The following is a 22,328-nucleotide window of genomic DNA, read 5'->3' on the forward strand; positions in this document are numbered from 1 at the left end:
GTTGTGTTTGGTTCGCACGCTGGCACTTGTTGATGGCCCATCACTGAAATCTGCAGCAATTTGCAGAAAGGTTGCACTCCTGTCACGTTGAACGATTCTCTTCAGTCGTCGTTGGCCCCGTTCTTGTAGGATTTTTTTCTGGCCACAGCGATGTTGGAGATGTGATATTTTACCAGATTCGTGATATTCATGGTACACTCGTGATATGTTCGTACGGGAAAATTCCCACGTCATCGCTACCTCAGAGATGTTGTGTCCCATCGCTAGTGCGCCGACTATAACACCAAACTCACTTAAATATTGATAACCTGCCACTGTAGCAGTAGTAACCGATCTAACAACTGCTCCAGACGCTTGTTGGCTTTTATAGACGTAGACGTTGACGACCGCAGCGCCCTATTCTGGATGTTTACATATCTCTATATTTGAATACGCATGACTGTACAATTTCTTTGGCGCTTCAGTGTATTAGTGGAGAATAACATGGGACGTGTCCACCCTTCACCTTCATGACGGCCTCAGCCCTCCAGTGAGGTGTCTCATTGTCTGCGGAGTTATGGCAGCACATTCTTTCTCAAGAGCCGAAACCAGACAAAGCAGTGATGATGGAACCTGGAGCCTGCACCCAAGTCGATGTTATAACTCATCGCGAAGGTGTCTGTTGGGTTCAGGTCTGAACTCTGGGCAGACCAGTCCACGTCAACAATAACGAAGTATAATATAACAAAAATTTTAAGTGCTTTCAAATTTTACTATATATTGTCTCGATCGCATTTGGCATTCGAGTGTACAAGACTGTTGCATCGTCCATAACATTCGTATTTTAAATTCCAGTTAGATTGTGCTATGTGCAGCCATGTTATCTGTGAGAGCAATTGAAACAAAAAGGCTATATAGCGCTGTAAAAATTTTTCTTATACAATGAAGCGACCATGTAATTATTTTCGTTACAGACAGTAATTGCAAGCAGAGATTATATAAGCTTTATTTGAAGTCAATAGTAAAACATAAAATATATACACAACGTCGTCACACTGGGTAACACAAAATACGTATATAACATTGTCACAATGAGTAACTTGTCCAAACGATGTTGTATATATATTTCGTGCTGTAGTATTGACTTCAAGTACAACTTACATAGCAAATCGGGGTTGCAGTTCTGACTGTAAAGAAAGTAATTAAGTCGATGCTTCAATATATAAGGGACGTTCAAAAAGAAAGGAGCACGAAGCATAATTACAGAAACCAGTACCTGTATGTTAGAAGTATTGACCCTGGCTGTTGAGACAATTGTCCCACTGTGACACAAGGCGATGAATGGATTTCTCATAAAATTCCCGGGACTGTCATGTTAACCAGTTCCGCATGTACAGCTGGACGTCGTCGTCCGAGGTGAATCGTTTGCCCCTCAGCGCTTTTTTAAGGGGACCAAAACTGGCGAAACACAGGGAGACAGGTCCGGACTGTATGAAGGGTGGCCGAGAATCTCCCATTTGAATTTCTGCAGGAGTTCCGCGACTGCGTTGGCCGAATGAGGCTTTGCACTGTCGTGGAGCAGAATGACTCCATGGGTGAGATTGCCTGGTCGTTTTGATTTGATCGCTTGGCGAAAGGTGGTCAAGGTTTGCGAGTAACGCTGGACATTCATTGTTGCCCCATGCTGCTGGATGTGAATCAGAAGGGGGCCATCTTGGTCAAAGAAGAACGTCAGCATAACCTTTCCTGCACTCGTGTGAACAGCGGCGTCCAGCTGTTGTAATATTGTGCCCTGCCCGCGACGTAATAACATACTATTTTCCTTTCCTATCGAAATACCAAGAGTTAAAGATATAATTTAACCACTGAGTCAATGAACTGCGCTGCAAGCCAGCGAATACATACGCCCAGGGTAATGCGGGCGGCGTAACATTATCATCTGTATTTTGTTCTATATAAGAATGGGCGCTCGTCATTTTCTCTCTCTTCTTCTTTAGTCGCTCGCCTTTCCGTCAGCATCTTACGCTGTCAGACTCTTATTTTCCTCCATTTTGTTCAAATGAACTGAAATTGTTTCTTGTTAGGAATTTATTTAATTATACCATTATTATCGCCAACTGCGATTACTGATATGACTTTACTATGAATACTTTTTTCTTTCGCTACATAGTCGGGCTAAGATTATTGTAATTTCCACATATTCCGCCGGCATACGGCAAAAAATTCTTTGTTATGTTCAAAACTGTGAGATTAATGCACGAGATGTCAGATGTCCGTATAAAAAGCGTCTTTCGTTAAATAATAATTGTTTAATTTGATATTTCTGCTTTCATTTCATAGTAACGATCATCAATACCCAATTTATAAATGTTATAGATTTTGCTTTACTACATTTTTTCTTACGTTGCCAAGGCGATACCCACGAAATTAAATTAAACTGTTCTGAACTTTCTCTCGAGGCGAGAAGACAGTTAGTAATTTCTCTGAGATTATAGAAACCCAAATTAAACGTTTTTCAGCACGCCACGAGTCTACCGACCTTCACTTCAAACAATAAAAAGGGTAAAAAAGGAACAGTATTAACTAAGGAGTGAAGTGATTTTTTTTACGTAGTTGATAATATCGAGTGCATTTTCGGACAAAAAATAATTTTCACTATAGAGACTAAGAAAGTGATGTGTGTGTGCTTGTGGAATATTAAGGTTTATTTTGCTTTTCATGTAGTAGATTTCCTTTTGTTGATTATTTATCTAATTATTATCGGTTATTAATATTATTATATTTGGCGCGTAGCGTGAGGTGCCAAATATTATTTTATGTATGTTATTACGTCGCGGGCAGGGCACAATATTACACTGTACGTGCGTAACTTGTTAGCATCGCAGTCCCGGGAATTTTATGAGACAGCCATTCACCGCCTTGTGTCACAGTGGGTTCAAATGGTTCAGATGGCTCTGAGCACTATGGTACTCAACTTCTGAGGTCATCAGTCCTCTAGAACTTAGAACTACTTAAATCTAACTAACCTAAGGACATCACAGACATCTATGCACGAGGCAGGATTCGAACCTGCGACCGTAGCGGTCGCGCGGTTCCAGACAGAAGCGCCTAGAATCGCTCGGCCACAGCGGCCGGCCGTGTCACAGTGGGACAAGTGTCTCAACAGGCAGGGTCAATACTTCTAACATACAGGTACTGGTTTCTGTAATTATGCCTCCGGCTCCTTTCTTTTTGAATGCCCCTTATATGTAAACAATTTGCGACGCTGCACGGGTCTTTTGTTTCAGTTTCTGTCATAGAAAGCGTGGCTGTACAGAGCACTTTTTACTGGAAGATATAAAATAAGAATGTTACGCATGATGCAACGTTCTTGTACACTGCGAGTGCATTTATAATATATTATGTAGTCTGAAGATGATAGTTAAGCTATGAAACTGATAAAAAAAAAAAAAAAAAAAAAAAAAAAAAAAAAAAAAAAAAAAAAAAAAAAAAAAGGATCTTAAATGAGACTCGGACAATATACAAGAAATTCGGAAGTTTTATAGAAAGTTCCTAAATTTTTTTAAATTTTACATATGGCTATCTGATAATTTCAGCGATATTCACTTCAAGAATGTTATTGTTCACGAACCATTCTCTCTCAGATGCCGCTTTAGGGCAGGATCATTGCCGTGCTGATACAATCAGCGTATACGAATTCTTCCGATACTGTACACAGTACACAATGCTCCAAAATGTGTTCATATCCCTCCGCATTTAGCGTTTTCTTAAGTTCAATGTGGGGACCACACCCTAACCGCGAAAAACACACCCATATCATAACGCCAAACCAACCGAACTTAATGTTTGGCGCTACACCTGATGTCAGGTAACGTTCTCCAGGCATTTGCCAAACCTAAACGCTCCCTTCGGATTGTACACTGCAAATCACTCGTTTCCAGTCATCCACTGAGCAGTGGCGCCAGTCTCCACACATCGTCAAGTGTCACTTGGGAGTGACTACACAACTGTTTGGCTTACGAGGAGATGCTCGATAACTGACCCCTCTCTTTTTATTTCCCTATGTACAGTCACTGAGCTAGTTGTACTACTGGTTGTTGTGAGTGACAATTCGCAACTTTTCACAAACACAACTTTTACTGATGTAAATTCACAAGGTTGATGACTGAACAACAAACGAAAGGTAACAATAACGATGCCAGTAAAAGTCTCCTAATCGAGGCAAACAAAAGTTCACGTCTAATTTTCCACACACACACTAGTTAGAGTCCAATTCAGAGACGAAGACGTAATCTTCAGCGGTCGAAGTACACGAGATCGGCATCCGGAATGAACTGAACTTCGAGGCTGGTTCTAGCCCCTAAAAAGCTGTCTCCAGCCAGTCAGGTTTTGGCATAGTGATACTTTCTGCAGGCCGTGGCTCGAGCTCCCCCTGCAGGAAGTAGTGCTCAGAATGTCTGTTTCCATTATCTTGTATGTAAATAGCCGTTGTTTATCATGGTGCTTTTGGTACGCCTTGGACATATACAACCTCGTCCTGTGTGGTGTAATATGGGTTGCCAGCCCTCAGGAGCTACCTTGGCACTGGTAGCACTTTGGAACCCACGAGTAATTTATTCAGCTGATTTCAAGCAATTTTTTACGACCACCTTCGGCAGTGCTCGACCGTCTCTGTCCTTTTAGTATGTAAGGCCTGTCTGGTACTGGTTTAGGTGTGGTTGTTCCTTCACGTGTACACTTCACAATCACATACCAACAGTCAAATTCAGTAATTTTAGAAGGGTTAAAATATCCCTGAGGGTATGTGATCCAGGTGATGTCCAGTGATTAGTCCACGTTGTAAGTCACGGAGCCCTCATGACCGACCCAATCTGCTGTCACTGCTTCTCTACTCACAACGCAGTACTCCTCGCCTTCTTTTACACTAGTGGGTCCACCTCTCGTGACATCTAGTGGTCAATCCCGCATTACATCGGGATGTCCGGATACATTTGATCGGATAGTACATACAGGGTGAGACAGCTATGACAGGCCACCACAAATAGAACCAAAATTAATACCGGCTGATCAAAAAGTCAGTATAAATTTGAAAACTGAATAAATAACGGAATAATGTAGATAGAGAGGTATAAATTGACACACATGCTTGGAATGACATGGGGTTTTATTAGAATACAAACGTTCAAAAAATGTCCGAAAGATGGCGCTTCATCTGATCAGAATAGCAATAATTAGCATAACAAAGTAAGACAAAGCAAAGATGATGTTCTTTACAGGAAATGCTCAATATGTCCACCATCATTCCTCAACAATAGCTGTAGTCGAGAAATAATGTTATGAACAGCACTGTAAAGCATGTCCGGAGTTATGGTGAGGCATTGGCGTCGGATGTTGTCTTTCAGCATCCCTAGAGATGTCGGTCGATCACGATACACTTGCGACTTCAGGTAACCCCAAAGCCAATAATCGCACGGACTGAGGTCTGGTGACCTGGGAGGCCAAGCATGACGAAAGTGGCGGCTGAGTACGCGATCATCGCCAAACGATGCCCGCAAGAGATCTTTCACGCGTCTAGCAATACTTTTTTTTTGTTCTAATAAAACCCCATGTCATTCCAAGCATGTTTGTCAGTTTTTACCTATTTATCTACACTATTCCGTGGTTTATTAAGTTTTCAAATTTATACTGACTTTTTGATCACCCGGTATGTAGATGTGCGGTTTTCGAGAAGTTGTAGGGGACAATATGACAAATTTCCTGACGATCCCAAGTAATTTTAACGTTTATAGTCCACAAATTACGGCATCGACTTCGCTTTTTTATTGAAACTATTACTTTTGTCTGTGGCATTTGAAAGAGAACTTCAGCGACATAACATGCGTCGGGCTTGATCAAGTACGTAGTATCAAAATAACAGCGCCGCAAACCATTGTCCGGCCGTTAGGAAAAGACGTTCTGCCCTATCATGCCAAATGTAAGGAGGCGCTTAAGTCAAGTACGGTTCGCGTGGTTATTATAACGGTTGTCACATCATGACCGCAAAATGTTGACCTTCAGTGCTGCTACAGGCTGTAGATGGAGTCTGGAGAAACAATACTGCACGTTAAATTTTATCTGGAATTAACGGAAGCACAGGACGGTGCTCTAAGGCATTTCAAGTGTTCAAGAGTCGTAGATGTTTTGTAACAGACCTCCTGTTTTAATTTCCACCATAGATAAAACAATAGAAGTATCCTTTCAGAATATGCTGATACAATAGATCCATACTTAACAATTGCTTACAACAGTGCGCTCGTAGAAAGATCCGTACCTAAAGACTGGAAGCTTGAATAAGTCACGCCATTACCCAAAAAGTAAATAGGTGTAATCCGCTGAATTTTGCGTTTCAGGAATGACAATTTGCACGCCCTCCAAATGTTCTCTTAAGAGAGCCTGACGCTACATGTGCGGAATGGGAGGAACATCCGTCATGTTGGTACCACGCTGAGTACCTTATGTCCAGTGGGATGTCTTCCAGTAACTGCGGAACTCGAGATAACACAGGTAACTTGTTTGTAAAGCTATTGAGGCATTCAAAATGTATACGAGAGTCGATAAATTGAATATCGTTTATGGCGAAAGGCACCAAACTGTTAGAGGAGCGGTTCCATTGCACACGGAAGAGTACCCATATGGTGGCAATCATGACCAGTCTTCACAAACATTACACGCATGTAGCAGGGTATGAATTTTATAGTTTAGCTGCAGACCACAATGAATGAAAAAGTAGTGCAGTTATAATGTTATCCTTGGTTTTGTGGCGCGTGTAACCGTCTGTTCATTTCACAATTTTCGAGTCGTATGCTATCAGTTTGTTCACTTCTGTATTCCAGAGGTACGTTGATTTATAAATGTGTGTAGATCTGTCAAATCCACGAAATTTTATTTTGTGACAAAAATGGTTCAAATGGCTCTGAGCACTATGCGACTTAACTTCTGAGGTCATCAGTCGCCTAGAACTTAGAACTAATTAAACCTAACGACATCACACACATCCATGCCCGAGGCAGGATTCGAACCTGCGACCGTAGCGGTCACGCGGTTGCAGACTGAAGCGCCTTTAACCGCACGGCCACACCGGCCGGCGACAAAAATCAAACGAGAGTTTATATGTAATTGTTTCTAAGTTTTAACATTAAAAAAGAGCAGCAGTAACGGTCAAATGTTTTGTGAAATGATTTGTCTAATAATAAGAATTGAACAGACTAGAGAAACATTTGACACGTCGTTGAATGATGTTCGAAATCATGTACAGCAAATGAGATTGCGCAGGCTACAAAATTCAGACAGATAACTTCTAATATTCTTTGAAATTCTAAATTAAACATTGAACTATAAATTCTCAATCGGCATCTCAGTTTCCGTACATGATTTCGAGCATCAGTCAGAGGTGCGTCAGATGTTTCTCTAATCTATTTTATTTCTTACTCTTACACAAATAATTTCACAAAACATTTGACCGTTCTTTTCAAATTTTTTATTTCAGATATTTTAATTGGAAATTAAATATAATACCAATGTAGCTTTATATGCTCCTTGAAGAGATGAGTTTTTTGACAGTTCATTTGCGTAGCTACCAACAAGCTGTTCGGGAAATGGTTCAAATGGCTCTGAGCACTATGCGACTCAACTTCTGAGTTCATCAGTCGCCTAGAACCTAGAACTAATTAAACCTAACTAACCTAAGGACATCACACACATTCATGCCCGAGGCAGGATTCGAACCTGCGACCGTAGCGGTCACGCGGTTCCAGACTGAAGCGCCTTTAACCGCACGGCCACACCGGCCGGCCTGTTCGGGAAATATTTCAATTTTCTCTCAAATTACTAATTAAGTGCTTATTAATTACCGTGATTACTTTGTAATACTAGACCTCAAGCTAGTCAATTTAATGCCCCTTTTGCCCCTTTTGTCCATTTCCCAGTTTTCGTTTGGTTGGGAAATTTTCGACCAAAATCTATTATGTAATTTCTAGAGAGTCTTGTTTCTGCCTCGTTCAGGCATCTGACCAACAAAATAATCATAGTCAGATACAAAGTACTTTTTCTATAAATTGTGTTAACGATAAATATTTTATATTTTTCTGTCTGTGAAGCGTAATAGAATATTCATTACAGAATATTTGGCGAACACACTTTTTTGATAGGCGGGAGTAATAACTTGAATGCGCTTAGTTGTAAAGTGGCCTTGATGAAGATGAGTTGTTCATTAGATTGATTAGAGAGTAGCTGGAAGAAACGTATTCACAAGATGAAAAATAAATATTATATTTCTTTAAAATTTAATCGAAAATTGAGCTCATTATTTGATTCTGATATGTATATGGAATTTGCACAGAAGCCAAAAAGCACGCCATATTTAAAAGAACGAAGAACCCTCAAGACTGACAAAGATTTAGAGATTTAACGCGAACTTTGGTGCAAGATGGTTTTAATGGTTTCCAGAACGAAACTCTGCCGCGAAGTCTGGCAGAAAACCCGAAGAGACTCTTGTTGTATGTTAAGTACACCAGCGGCAAGGCGCAATCAATGCCCCCAGTGCGTGATACCAAAGGCGATGTTACTGATGACACTACTACTAAAGCAGAATTACTAAACACGGTTTCCCAAAATTCCTTTTTCAAATAAGTAAATATTTCGGAATTCGAATCAAGAACAACCGCCAACTTGCGTAACTTAGAAGTAGATACCCCCGGTGTAGCGAAGCAGCTTGCTTTACTTAATAAAGGCAAGACCTCAGGTCCAGATTGTATATTAGTCAGATTCCTTTCAGAATATGCTGATACAATAGATCCATACTTAACAATTGCTTACAACAGCGCGCTCGTCGAAAGATCCGTACCTATAGACTGGAAACTTGAATAAGTCACGCCATTAGCCAAAAAGTAAATAGGTGTAATCCTCTGAATTACAGACCCATATCACTAACGTCAATGTGCAATAGGTTTTTGGAACCTACTCTGTGCTCGAACATTATGAATTACCTGAAAAAAAAAAAACGATTTATTGACAAACAGCCAACACGGGTTCAGAAAGTATCGGACTTGTGAAACACAGCTAGCTCTTTATTCTCACGAAGTAATGAGTGCTATCGACAAGGGATGTCAAATTGATCCTGTATTTGAACATATCCAAAAATCTTTTGATAAAGTTCCTCACAAGCGACTTCTAATCAAATTTCGTGCCTATGGAGTCACAGTTGTGCGACTGGATTCGTGTTTTCCTGTCAGAAAGGTCATAGTTCGTAGTAACTGACAGAAAGTCGTCGAGTAAAATAAGAGTAATTACTGGCGTTCCCCAAGGATGTGTCATAGTCCCTCTGCTGTTCCCGATGTACGTAAACGAAGCCGGCCGTTGTGGCCGAGCGGTTCTAGGCGCTTCAGTCCGGAATCGCGCTGCTGCTACGGTCGCAGGTTCGAATCCTGCCTCGGGCATAGATGTGTGTGCTGTCCTTAGGTTGGTTAGGTTTAAGTAGTTCTAAGTCTAGGGGACTGATGACCTCAAATGTTAAGTCCCAAAGTGCTCAGAGCCATTTTTGAGGGTAAACGATTTAGGAGACAGTCCGGGAAGCCCGCTTAGACTGTTTTCAGATGGTGTAGTCTTTTAGCGTCTTGTAAAGTCATCAGATGATCAAAAAAATTGCAAAATGATTTTGACATATGAATGGTGCGAAAATCGGCAGTTGACTCTAAATAATGAAAAGTGTGAAGTCATCCACATGAGCAATAAACGGAATCCGTTAAATTTCGGTTACACTATAAATCAGACAGCTTTAAAGTCTATACATTCAGCCAAATACTTAGGGACTACAGTTGCGAATGACTTAAACTGGAACCATCACGTAGATAATGTCATGGGGAAAGCAAACCAAAGACAGCGATTTATTGGTAGAACACTTAGAAAATGCAACAGTTCGACTAAAGACACCGTTTTCTGGAGTATTGTAGTGCGGTGTGGGATTTGTTTCTGACAGAATTGACGGAGGACATTAAAAAAGTTCAAAGAAATGCAGCTCGTTTTGTACTATCGCGAAAAAGGGGAGGGAGTGCCACGGATATGATACTCGAATTGCGATGGCAATAATTAAAACAAAGGCGTTTTCCCTTGCGGCAGAATTTCTGATGAAACCCCAAGCACAAACTTTCTATTCACAGCGTGAAAATATTTTGTTGGCGCCCACCAACATAAGGAGAAATGACCACATAATAAAATTAGAGAAGTCAGAACGCGCACGGAAGGATTTAAGTGTTTGTTTTTCCCGAACGCTATTCGAGAGTGGAACGGTTGAGAGATAGCTTGAAAGTGGCTCGATGAACCTTCTGCCAGGCACTTGTTATAAGTAGGCTGTTTAGGTTTTTATGTTGGTGACGCCACGTAGCGCTCTGTATTAAAATCGCTGACTGCGCTGTGTGCAGTCTGTGGCTGGCTGGACTCATTGTTGGAATATTCGCTAGTGTAGCGTTGGGTGTTGGATGTGAAAAGCGTTTAGCGTTGGGCAATTGGAGGTGAGCCGCGAGCAGTGGTGGATGTGGGACGAGAGATGCCAGAATTTTGAGAGGTTACTATGAGCGGACGATCTGGACGCGTGTCCGTCAGAAAAAGGAAATTTGTAAGACTGGATGTCATGAACTGATATATATATATATATATTATGACTCTAGAACACTATTAAGGGGCCGGCCGGGGTGGTCGAGCGGTTCTAGGAGCTTCAGTCTGGAACCGCGCTACGGTCGCAGGTTCGAATCCTGCCTCGGGCATGGATGTGTGTGGTGTCCTTAGCTTAGTTAGGTTTATGTAGTTCTAAGTTCTAGGGGACTGATGACCTTAGAAGTTAAGTCCCATAGTGGTCAGACCCATTTGAACCACTATTAAGGTAAATACATTGTTTGTTCTGTATCAAAATCTTTCATTTGCTAACCATGCCTATCAGTAGTTAGTGCCTTCAGTAGTTAGAAACTATTATTTATTGGCGCTCGCTGTATTGCAGTAGTTCGAGTAACGAAGATTTCTGTGAGGTAAGTGATTTATGAAAGGTATAGGTTATAGTCAGTCAGGTCCATTGTTTTGTAGGGATTATTAAAAGTCAGATTGCGTTGCCCTAAAAATATTGTGTGTCAGTTTAGTGATGATCAGAATAAGTAAAGAGAGAACTGTCTGAGTACGTTTAGTTTTGCTTAGCTGTTTGAAAATCAAATAACGTAAGAGTTTTTCCAGCACTGTCATTCTTTACATACAAAGGGGAAGTTTCATTGTGACTGACAAAGTAATCATGTAGATGTAGATGAAAGCCTGAAGAAGCTATTTGACAGTTGGCTACAACGAATCGAGGTCTGCAGCAAAGTAACACACCATGAACTGTTAATCTTTCGTTGTTAGGAGAGTAAGAGTAGGTTACAAGTTCCTTATCTAGCACTGGAATTCATTTGGACGGTGATGGTGATAATACAGGAAAGTTTCGAAAAGGCGCCAGGTGGGACTGAATTTTTGTATACTTGGCTCATTTTTAGTGAGGACGCGTAGCAAATGTGAAGGGGTCTCGGTTTGTATATTAGCGCACTAGCGCCTGTATGTCGGCTACACTTGCTGCACGGCTGCATGAGGGCTGCCTATCCGGTACGGCGCCACATCACTCCCTGTGGCCCAGTGGACTGGTCTATTGGAACGCTTCGCAGGGCTTACTTTAATGATTACGACTGTGTTCAAAATACAAAAGCTGGGAGAGGGCAAGAGTGAGGGGGACTGGGTGCGAACGTCAGTAATTTTTGTTCACATACTGTTGAGTTCGTTTTTGCCACTACACTATGTGCTTCGTGGATTAAGCATAACCCACATACAGGGATTGTAGAGGTAGCGATACCCCTCAGATACACTGCAAGTTGGCGATACCACTGAGATGGACCAGACAGTATTTTAAACGTATGAGTAGTATGTTTTCTTCTAAGGAAACTACTCATAACTTGGCTTTTACTCATTAGACCGCATTTCTTCACATGCATCGTCTTCCTCAATTTGTTCAAAATGGTTTTGCGCATAGCACTCAATGTCATTTGCGTCCTAACCATGTAACTATGTTGTTCAACAACAAGAGTTTTAAGGTTAGCGTCATTATCCGTCTGGTTAAGGTAACCGCTTCCTAACCGCTATAGACATTTTTTAGAAACCCAGAATATTTCATTATTTCCAGGCAGATACCACAAAGTCATAGGGATGTCGAATAAGCATTCCACAAATATGTGTACATTCGGAAAAAAATAAAAATGTGTTTAATAAAAATGGTCATTGGTAATTAGGAAAATAATATTCACAGCTACATTATACGAGATACTGAATAAACTGAGATTCAGAAAACCTCAAATTAATAAAAAAATTATATGTTCCTATAAATGACTTTAAAACCAATATAGAGGGCGTCTCTTTACTGTATGAGAAGTGTTCAATAAGTAATGTGACACATTTTTTTCTGAAAGCTGGTTGGTTTTATTCACGATTCCAAAACACCATATTATTCCCACTCTTTCGGTTGCAAAACCCTATTTCTCAGCGTAATCGTCGTTCAGTGCGACGACCTTATGCCACCTTACTGGGAAGGGCCTATATGCCCGCATGATACCACTCTATTGGTCGATATCGGAGACAACGTATTGCTGGATCAATAACCTCCCCATCATTCACATACTGTTTTCCCGTGGAATGCATCCTTCATTGGACCAAACAAATGGAAGTCGGAAGGTACCAGATTCGGGCTGTAGGGTGAATGAGGAAGAACAGTCCAATGAAGTTTTCCTCTCAGATGCACAGACGCGTGTGAGGCCTTGCGTTGCCATTGAGAAGTTGGTTCGCATTTTTGTGGCACCGTTGACGCTGAAGTCGTTTCTGCAATTTCCTGTGGGTGCGTGCGGCCGACCGGTGAGCGGGAGATCGGACAGGTTTTGTGCGACCTTGTTGTGGTGATGGCAGACGCCTCGCCCAGCGACTCATCGTGATTTTTTCTCTGCCAGGTCTCCGTGAACATTTCCAGGCGCCTATTTACATCTGCGTTGCTCTGGTTTCCCACCAAAAGAAACTCACTGACAGCTTTCTGCTTGAAACCCACCTCCGTTACAGACGCCATTTTGAATACTACATACAGCGCCGCCACCTATCTGAAGTACATGAAACTATTACACTGTGTCCCACAGCAAATTCTACATTTTTCAATCGAAATTGGGCGAGAAAAGAATGTGTTGCATCACTTACTGAACGCCCCCTCGTAGGCACAAATTAAAGAGGTGAATATGGGATAATGGGGCAAAACCGACGGGCGGGCCCAACCGACATCTACAATATTTCCTGTTAGGTGCTGCTAAGGAGTGGCAACGCTATGAACTAGTAAAGAGGCAGCCATTATGGGTAGTTCTAGCTTAGTTTCGTTTGCGTATTAGCCATTGTTTCGATTGTGCGAAGTTCTGAAGTTTTAAATAGTTTCTTTTCCAAGTTGCACGAAGTTGGTTTATGTTTTGAGAATTAGTACGCCAATCTGATTTACATCAGTGAGTAAGTATGATTATTCAGTGCGTTTAGATGTTTTTTTTATAGTAAACGTAGCTTAGCAACTGTTGCTCGATAGCCTAAAATCGACTCAGTCCAGTGTTACTTATATTTTATAAAATAATTAAAACTCCGAATTAGTAATATTAGGTGTTTCGTTAAATTTACTCTAAATGGAGATGGAAGTTAACATGCAATAACAAGGCTTTGGGCAAATTTTTTACTTTCTACATAACACGAATGTTATTTTACTTGTTACACAAAAAAGTTAAAACCGCAGGAAACTGGTATTTTTAGTAGGGTCTAAGGTAAGTTTCTATTTCAAATAAAGTGTTCTCTTCATATTATGCAGACCTCTTCTTTAATTTTTTAATACTCACAGCAAACAATGCTATGTGTAATTTTTTATGTTTCAGGGGACACCGCCTTATCGTAGGCACCTTCAGTGCCTGGCGGAAAGGTTTGCGTGCCTCGATGAAGTCGAGAGTTATGCCGGCTGCAGTGTAGCTACTGGCGGGTTCACCCAAGCCGGAGTGGTCTCGACGGAGAAGCCAGACGAAGTGTGTACCGCAACGTAGGGAGGTGTGGGGGGGGGGGGGGGGAGGGGCGCTCTGTAGGCGTAGGGAAGCCAACCTCCCTCCCTAGGGGAGTAAACTCTAAAGAAATCCAGGTCCTCCAAGATGGGGGTTGGGTGTGGTGCCAATAACCCTACACTGTAAGAATGGCAGATTACGGAGCCTCAACAAGAGCCTCGGATGATGGATTTGACACAAAAGACACGACCTCGGCAAAGAAAAAGGACAAAAGATTTGGCAATAGTAACGTGGAACGTACTAACAATGTTGAAACCTGGAAAAATGAAAGAAATAGCTGATGAGATCGTGAAGTTCAGGTACAACACTGTGGCGCTACAATAAATAAGATGGCAAGGACAAGGACAGGTAGATGTGCCTCAGTATTCTCTGCTGTATAATCGACCAGACAGAAGAACAGGCCAAGCCGGAACGGAATGCATAATAACAAAGGAGGTTGGTAAAAGTGTTTTGGAATTTGAACCCACAAATTAAAGATTTAGCAGACAGGGTGTGAAAGGGAAATTCAGAAATATAACGATAATAACAGCATACGCACCAGCAGAGGAAGCAGAAGAAGAAACAAAGGAAAAGTTGTATGAAGATCTAGAAAGGCATGCAGTAAAGTACAATGATCTGTTCTTACTTATGGGAGACTTTGATGCACAGGTTGGGCGAAGTGAATGTGGAAGAGTATCTGGGAGACACACTACATGAAGAAAGTAACGAGAATGGAGAAATGTTATGTCAGTCTGCTGTTAGAAATAATCTAATCATCAGGAGAATACACTTCGGTACATGGAAATCAAATGTAAGTGGGATAGTCAATTAAATAGACTATGTGTTAGTAAACGCATGACAAGCCACGTCAATTATCGATGTGAGGAGCTGCAGGGCCCTAACTGTTACTCAGACCACTATGCTGCAAAAGCTGTACTGAGAAAGAAACTATCTGTAACACCTAAACCCGGAATGGAGAAAAATACAAACTGGGACACAGTAAAACTGAATGGCTCAGAAGTTGTGAAAGCACACCAAGCAAAAGTTAGACATGCACTGGCTCCCAGGGAGGAAACAATGGGAATCCAAGAGAGACGGACTAAGATACAGAAAGCGGTGAAAGAGGCAGCAGAAGACATAGTCGGGATGAGAAGAAATGCAAGAGAAGACATAGTCGGGATGAGAAGAAATGCAAGAAATGAGTGGTTTGATGATGAATGCAGGCTAGTAATAGAACGTAAAAATGCAGCAAGACTGAGAATGATACAAAGAGAAACAAGAAGAAATGTGGAGGTGTGTAAGATCCAATTTCCAAAGAATATACAAGAAAAAGAAAAAGAAATGGCTGAAATCAAAGTTTAAAGAGATAGAATAATTAAAGGAACAGAATGAAACGAAGAAATTCAATCATGCCGTGGGAAAGATGAGAAAAAATTTTCAACCCAAACAAAATGCATGCAGAAACAGAAACGGCGAAATAATAAGAGATGAACAAGAAAAACTGCAAAGGTGGGCAGAATACTTTGAAGATATGCTCAACAAAAACTCAGATCAGACCCCAAGAGATACACAGGAACGGGAAGAGAACACAGAGGAAGGGAAACTGAAAGGGATGAGGCACAAAACCCAACAATGCTGGAAGTGGAAACAGTGATAAATAAACTAAAAAATAACCATGCACTTGTGAAAATGGGATCGTGTCAGAACTAATAAAATCAGGGGGGCAATCTCTAAGACGTGAAATTTTTAAACTATAAAGAACATATGGGAAAATGAAAGCATGCTGGAGGAGTGGAATACTGAAATAATATGCCCAATATATAAGAAAGGAGAAAAGCTCAGTTGTGAAAACTATAGAGTCATAACCCTACTGAATGTAGTATATAAGATTTTCTCTGGAGTGCTGGACGAAAGAATAAAGAAGTGCACCGAAAAGATAGTCGGAGAATACCAATGCGCATTTCGACCAAACAGAGGTACATCTGACCAGTTGTTTGTTGTTTGACAAATAATGGAAAAATTTTATGAATATGATATAGATCTCCACCTCCTGTTCGTTGACTTTAAACAAGCTTTCGATAGTATTAATAGCGCAGCATTGCATAAAGGACATCTGTGATAAACTGAGAAGGCTAATCGAGCTAACAATGAAGGACACAAAATGAAAAGTAAAAGCTAATAACAGAATGACCAGGCAGTTTGACTTTGAGGATTGAGCGAGACAAGGTGATGGCCTCTCTTCAGTCCTGTTTAACTTAGCACTGCATAGTATCATACAAAACGTAGATACAAGAGGAACAATAATGATGAAGTCCAGCCAGATATGCGCATATGCAGATGGAATCGCCATCGTGACAAGGGACGTAAAATCGCTTAAAGAAGTATATGGACAAATGGAAGCAGAAAGAACAAGAATTGGACTTAACTGTAAATGAAAGCAAGACAAAATATATGGTTATGTCCAGTTCTGAAGCTAGAGGAACACATCAGGACCTGAAGATATCTGATAAATGCTTCAAAGCTGTCAGATGCTTCCATTATTTAGGTGTCCTCCTAACCAATTATAATAGTATGAGACAATGTATCAGAGAAAGGATACATGCAGGAAACAAAGCCTATTATCAAATCTAAAGATACTCAAGAACACTCTAATTACAAGAACAACTAAATTGAGAGTATACTATTCCCTTGTGCGACCTATTGCCACATGTCGATCAGAAATGTGGACAATGACAGAAGCAGACAATAACAGCCTAAGGGCATTTGAAAGGAAAATCTTACGAAAAATCTATGGGCCTTTGAGAGAGGCATAAGGTTGGAGAGTGAGATACAACCATGAAATACAAGAGCTTATACAAGGGAAACATATAGTGAAATTTATCAAATCTCAAAGAATGCGTTTGAAAGGACATCTGGATAGAATGACGGAAGGCGGGATGCCCAAACGAATTCCACCAGAAGGAAGGGCAGACCAAGAGCTAGATGGATGGACAATGTGCTGGTTGACCTTGCCAGGATGGGGATCCGTGAATGAAAGAAAAAAGCTTAGAACAGAGAGATATGGGGGGAGATTGTTGAAGAGGCCAAGGCCCACCAAGGTTTGTAGTGCCGAAGAAGAGGAAGAAGAAAACTAAGGCCCTACAGTTTCATTTCACATATGGTGAAGAACTACAGGTATGTGCACACTCAGCAGACAGCATTCAGCAGAGTTTGTCACAAGAAGGAATGAAGGAGGCACTAAATGCAAAGGATGGATGGGATACACTGCAACATCTAAATCTTTCAACGTTCCTAGGACAACTTTGATTGACAAGGCGAAAAAAGCGCGAAAATATGAACTGACGCCCGAACTGGCTTCTGAAAATCAAAAATGGCTCTGAGCACTATGGGACTCAACTGCTGAGGTCATTAGTCCCCTAGAACTTAGAACTAGTTAAACCTAACTAACCTAAGGACATCACAAACATCCATGCCCGAGGCAGGATTCGAACCTGCGACCGTAGCGGTTCTGAAAATCGATTGGGTCGCTATGATATTGTGTTTTCTGAAGTTAGAGAAAAGGAAATAGTTGAGTATGTATTGTTTATGGAAGAAAGTCTTTTGGCCTTGCTATTTCTCATCTACGCCAGCTGGAATTTGATTTGGCAGAAAAAATATCACAAACCATTCCTTCAAAAGAGTCGACAAAATGGCAGTTAAAGACTAGACCTATGGTTTCGTTAACCAACATCTGAATTACGACTAAGATCGCCAGAGCATACATCTTTAGCTCGAGCTAAAAGTTTTAATAGAGTTGCCGTTGGGAAATTTTTTGATCTCTTAGAGTCAGTCTACACAAAATACAAAATTAAACTAAACGATGTATACTATGTGGATGAGGCATGGATACTCATAGTCCCAAGCAAACGTTCAAAGGTGTTAGCCCTCCGGGGGGGGGGGGGGGGAAACTAGTTGGATGTTTACCTTCCTGTAGACGAGCGGTTCTAGGCGCTTCAGTCCGGAACCGCGCTATTTGCTACGGTCGCAGGTTCGAATCCTGCCTCGGGCATGGATGTCTGTGATATCCTTAGGTTAGTTAGGTTTAAGTATTTCTAAGTCTAGGGGACTGATGACCCCAGATGTTAAGTCCCATAGAGCTTAGAGCCATTTGAACCATTTGTTTTCTTCTGCAGGACGTGGTGTACTCGTTACTGCAGAAACATGTATGAGTGCATCTGGGAACTTTATGCCGCCAGTATTTGTATTTCCCAGGAAGAAGGAAAATCTGTTGTTAATGGATGATGCTCCCCCAGGATCCTTCGCCTGTTACCATGAATCGGGATGGATCGATAAGGACTCTTTTCTAATTTGGTTTAAGAAATTCATCGAATTTTCTAACCCTTCACCGGAAAAACCAGTTTTGCTCATTTTGGACGGATGTGGACATACTAACAGTTTGGGTCCTAGTGACCTAACATGGAAATGTCATTTTATTGTATTTTCTACCGTATGTACACAACAGACCGCCTTCAGCCATAGATGTTTCTTTTATGGCCCCTTTGAGTGCATATTATGAGCAAGAAGGTAGGCAGTGGTTAATTGCACATTCTGGGCGTTGCATCACCATATACCAAACAGGTGAGCTTGTGAACAGGGCTTTTACAAGAGTTGCTCTTAAGCAGACTGCCATAAAGGGCCTCGAGAAGACTGGAATACACCTATTCAATAGAAACGTGTTCCCTGATCTCCTGTATGCTCCATCTGAAGCTACTTCTAGGTCAGAATCAGATTCTACAAACTGTCAGCCATCAACTTCTACAGAAGCATTGGACACTGAACGGTGTTCGAATTTAGCTTCTGGTGCACCAGATGTTGCACATTCCCAGGGCTCTGCAACCATCCTGTGTCTGGATTCTAGAAAATCCAGCTACATCTGTAATACCTGACTCTCCACGTTCTCGGCCTTCAACTTCTGAAGCACAAAATGGAGAAGGGAACGAGCCTTCCATTTCTGGAGCAGCAAGTTCACCACATACAGCATCGAGGCCAAGTCCAAGAGGCCTACAAAAAATATGATTGGAAACAAGTGCATTTCCAATATCATCTAAAGTACTTATACCATCCACACAAGAAAAGGAGAGAATTCACAAGAAAAATGAAAGGAAAAAAAAGGAAAGACAGTCATCCTCACATCTTCACCATAAAAAGCAGTACTGGTGACAGAGGAGAAGAAAAAAGAAGATCAAAGAAAACTTAAAGAAGAAGCAATGAAAGCTAAAAACAATGGAACATTGGACAAATATATTAAAAATAAAAGATTTCCAAAGAGGAAGCTTTCTTTTCAATCTAAGCTGCAAACAAAATCTGAAAGTAGCAAGGTAAAAGAAAAGAAACTGAAAATAAAAGAAGATGAAGATGCCGATGACTTGAACGAAGAAGAAGACGCTTGCATATTCTGCAAAGAACTATATTCTAACTCAAAGGACAGAAAGGGGTGGATTCAATATCTGAACTGTAACGGATGGGCCCACAAATTGTGAAGATGATAACAATTTCGTTTGTGACTTACAACTTAAATTCAGCTCGGTAGTGTTCATTTCTTATTTCGTATTGATAAACGTCTCAATACTTTTTAAAAAATTCATTTGTGTGGTTTTTTTGTAAAATTTGGAATAAAATAAACTTTTTTCACTTATATCTTATGGGTGTCTGTTTTATCCCACCTATGGGCAAAACCTTCATTTTGTCAACGCCAGGAAAAATTTCACAAAAATTAAACCACTTATCATTAAACCATTGTACATGGATATCATACAGCTTTAATATGCTTTAATAACCTCATTTTACAAAAAAAGAAAAAGTTAGCAGAAGTTTGATTTTCATAAGATATAATGTTATCTGGTCGGTTTTGCCCCCTCTCCCCTATAGGACAAACACCTTACAACAGATGTTACACGTGGCCGCTGTTCAAGTGAATGCAGGTGTCATCATGTCTTCTCATTGGTGCCTATACACGTTCAAAAATCCCATGCGTGTTCCGAATGCATTGACATCCATTCACAGTGCGTTCCCGGAGTTCACCGAGACTCTCAGCAGGACTGGAATACACCAAAGCTTTTACGAAGTAAGTATCCCCACACACATACACCAAGAAAATCCAACAGATTCAAGTCGGGGGACCTGCAAGGCCACGACAGATACACTTGTTGTCGAAACGCTTTTCGCCAGTGCATAACTATGCGGAATGATGATAAAATGAAACGAGGGCGGTTTATCACTTTGTAATTTACATCTCGCGGTGTTTCGAAATAAACGTATCCTTGGACATTAACGGTATTGTAACGCTAGCACGACTGCACTTGTACATATTTCGTATCGGGGAAGCCATTGCTTTTTCGGTCAATAATTACTGGGATTATTTGTTTGTTTCATTGTGCTCTACTCTCCTTTATTAAGGGAAAATGGGAAACATTCAAAAGAACTTCTATTAGCGGTGTCTTTGCCAATAATTCCTCGTCAAGAACTCGCTCATGCGGGTGAATCGTACAAACATACCTCCGTTGGACCACAGCACGGAGTCCCGTATGGACGACACAGTAACAATCATCCCTGAAATAAAGTAACAACTAAAACAATTGAAAACAAATAAGTTGGCAGGTCCCGATGGGATTCCACTTCGGTTTTACAAAGAGTACTCTACGGCATTAGTCCCTTACCTAGGTTGCATCTATCGCGAATCTCTCGTTCACCGCAAAATCCTAAGCGGCTGGGAAAAAAATCTCAGGGGACTCGTGTATATAAGAAAGATGAATGAAACGAGCAGCAAAACTACTGATCAATATCCTTAACATCGGTTTTCCACAGAATTCTAGACGTATTCTAGTATAATAATTTCCCTAGAGACTGAAAAACTGACAGCCACGAATTAGCATGGTCTTAGAAAGCATCGCTCATGCGAAACTCAGATTGCCCTTTTTCTCACATAATATCTTGCGAACTATGGATGAAGGTTAACAAGTAGATTCTATATTTCTAGATTTCTGCAAAGCATTTGATACGGTTCCATTATGAAGTCTGTTAACCAAGGTACGAGCATACTGAATGGGTTTCAGATATGTGAGTGTCTCGAAGACTTCTTCAGTAATAGAAGCCAGTATGTTGTCCTCAACAGCGAGAGTTCATCAGAGGCAAGGTTATGGTCAAGAGTGCCCCAGGGAAACATGTTAGGAGCGCCGTTGTTCTCCATAATCATAAATGATATGGCGGACGTGGCGGGCAGCAATCTGCAGTTCTTTGTTGGTGATTTTGTAGTGTACTTGGAGGGTGAGTGACTATAGGATGATACAAAACGACTCAGACAATATTTATAGTTCGTGTGATGAACTGTAGCTGGCTCTAGATGTAGAAAAAATGTAAATTAATGCGGGTGAGTAGGAAAAACAAAACCTTAATGTTCCGATAGAGCAATCGTATTGTCCTGTTTGACACAGACACATCGTTTAAATATCTGGGCGTAACACTGCAAAGCGATATGAAATGGAACGAGCATGGGAGGACTGTGATAGGGAAGGCGGTTTATTGACAGAATTTTAGGAAGAGTGGTCCATCTATAAAGGAGACCACATATAAGACGCTGGTGTGACCTGTTCTTGAATACAGCTCGAATGTTTGGGATCCGCACCAAATTGGATTAAAGGCACGAACTGCACGAAAGTCCTATGGATATACTGTAGGAACTCAAATGGCGATCCCTAGAGGGAAGGCGACATTATTTTTGTGGACCATTACTTTGAAAATTCTAAGAATCGGCACTTGAAGTTGATTGCAGAACAAGCCTACTGCAGCCAACATACATTTCGCCTAAGGACCACGAAGATAAAATACGAGAAATTAGCGTTCATACTGAGGCACATAGACAATCGTTTTCCCCTCCCTCTGTGTGCAGGTGGATCAGGTAAGGAAAAGGATAGTATCGATACAGGGTACTTTCCGCCTCGTTCCGTACGGTGGCTTGCGGAGTACGGATGTAGATTGTCATTTGTTTATTCCTCGCGTCTGTTTCGGTCGGATATTACATTCCTCGCTGTGACTCTTTTCGTACTAGGCTAAAATTCCAGTGAAATTTCATCAGCGTTACTATAAAAAGCTCGATAATCTATTGGTGTCGCCGGCTTTGGTTCCAGTTAATGTCGATTATCATCACAATATTCTGATTTTGTTTCCAGTGGGTTA

The 22,328-nt window shown here is 41.1% G+C and overlaps 1 protein-coding gene across 1 annotated transcript in view; it reads right to left on the reverse strand.

The window, feature by feature from the left end:
- LOC124775921 overlaps nucleotides 1-22,328 on the reverse strand; it is a 277,056-nt gene that overhangs the window by 70,487 nt on the left and 184,241 nt on the right. The window lies entirely within an intron of this gene.

The sequence above is a fragment of the Schistocerca piceifrons genome, chromosome 2 (genome assembly GCF_021461385.2).
Source record: "Schistocerca piceifrons isolate TAMUIC-IGC-003096 chromosome 2, iqSchPice1.1, whole genome shotgun sequence".
In the NCBI taxonomy this organism is placed as follows: Eukaryota; Metazoa; Arthropoda; class Insecta; order Orthoptera; family Acrididae; genus Schistocerca; species Schistocerca piceifrons.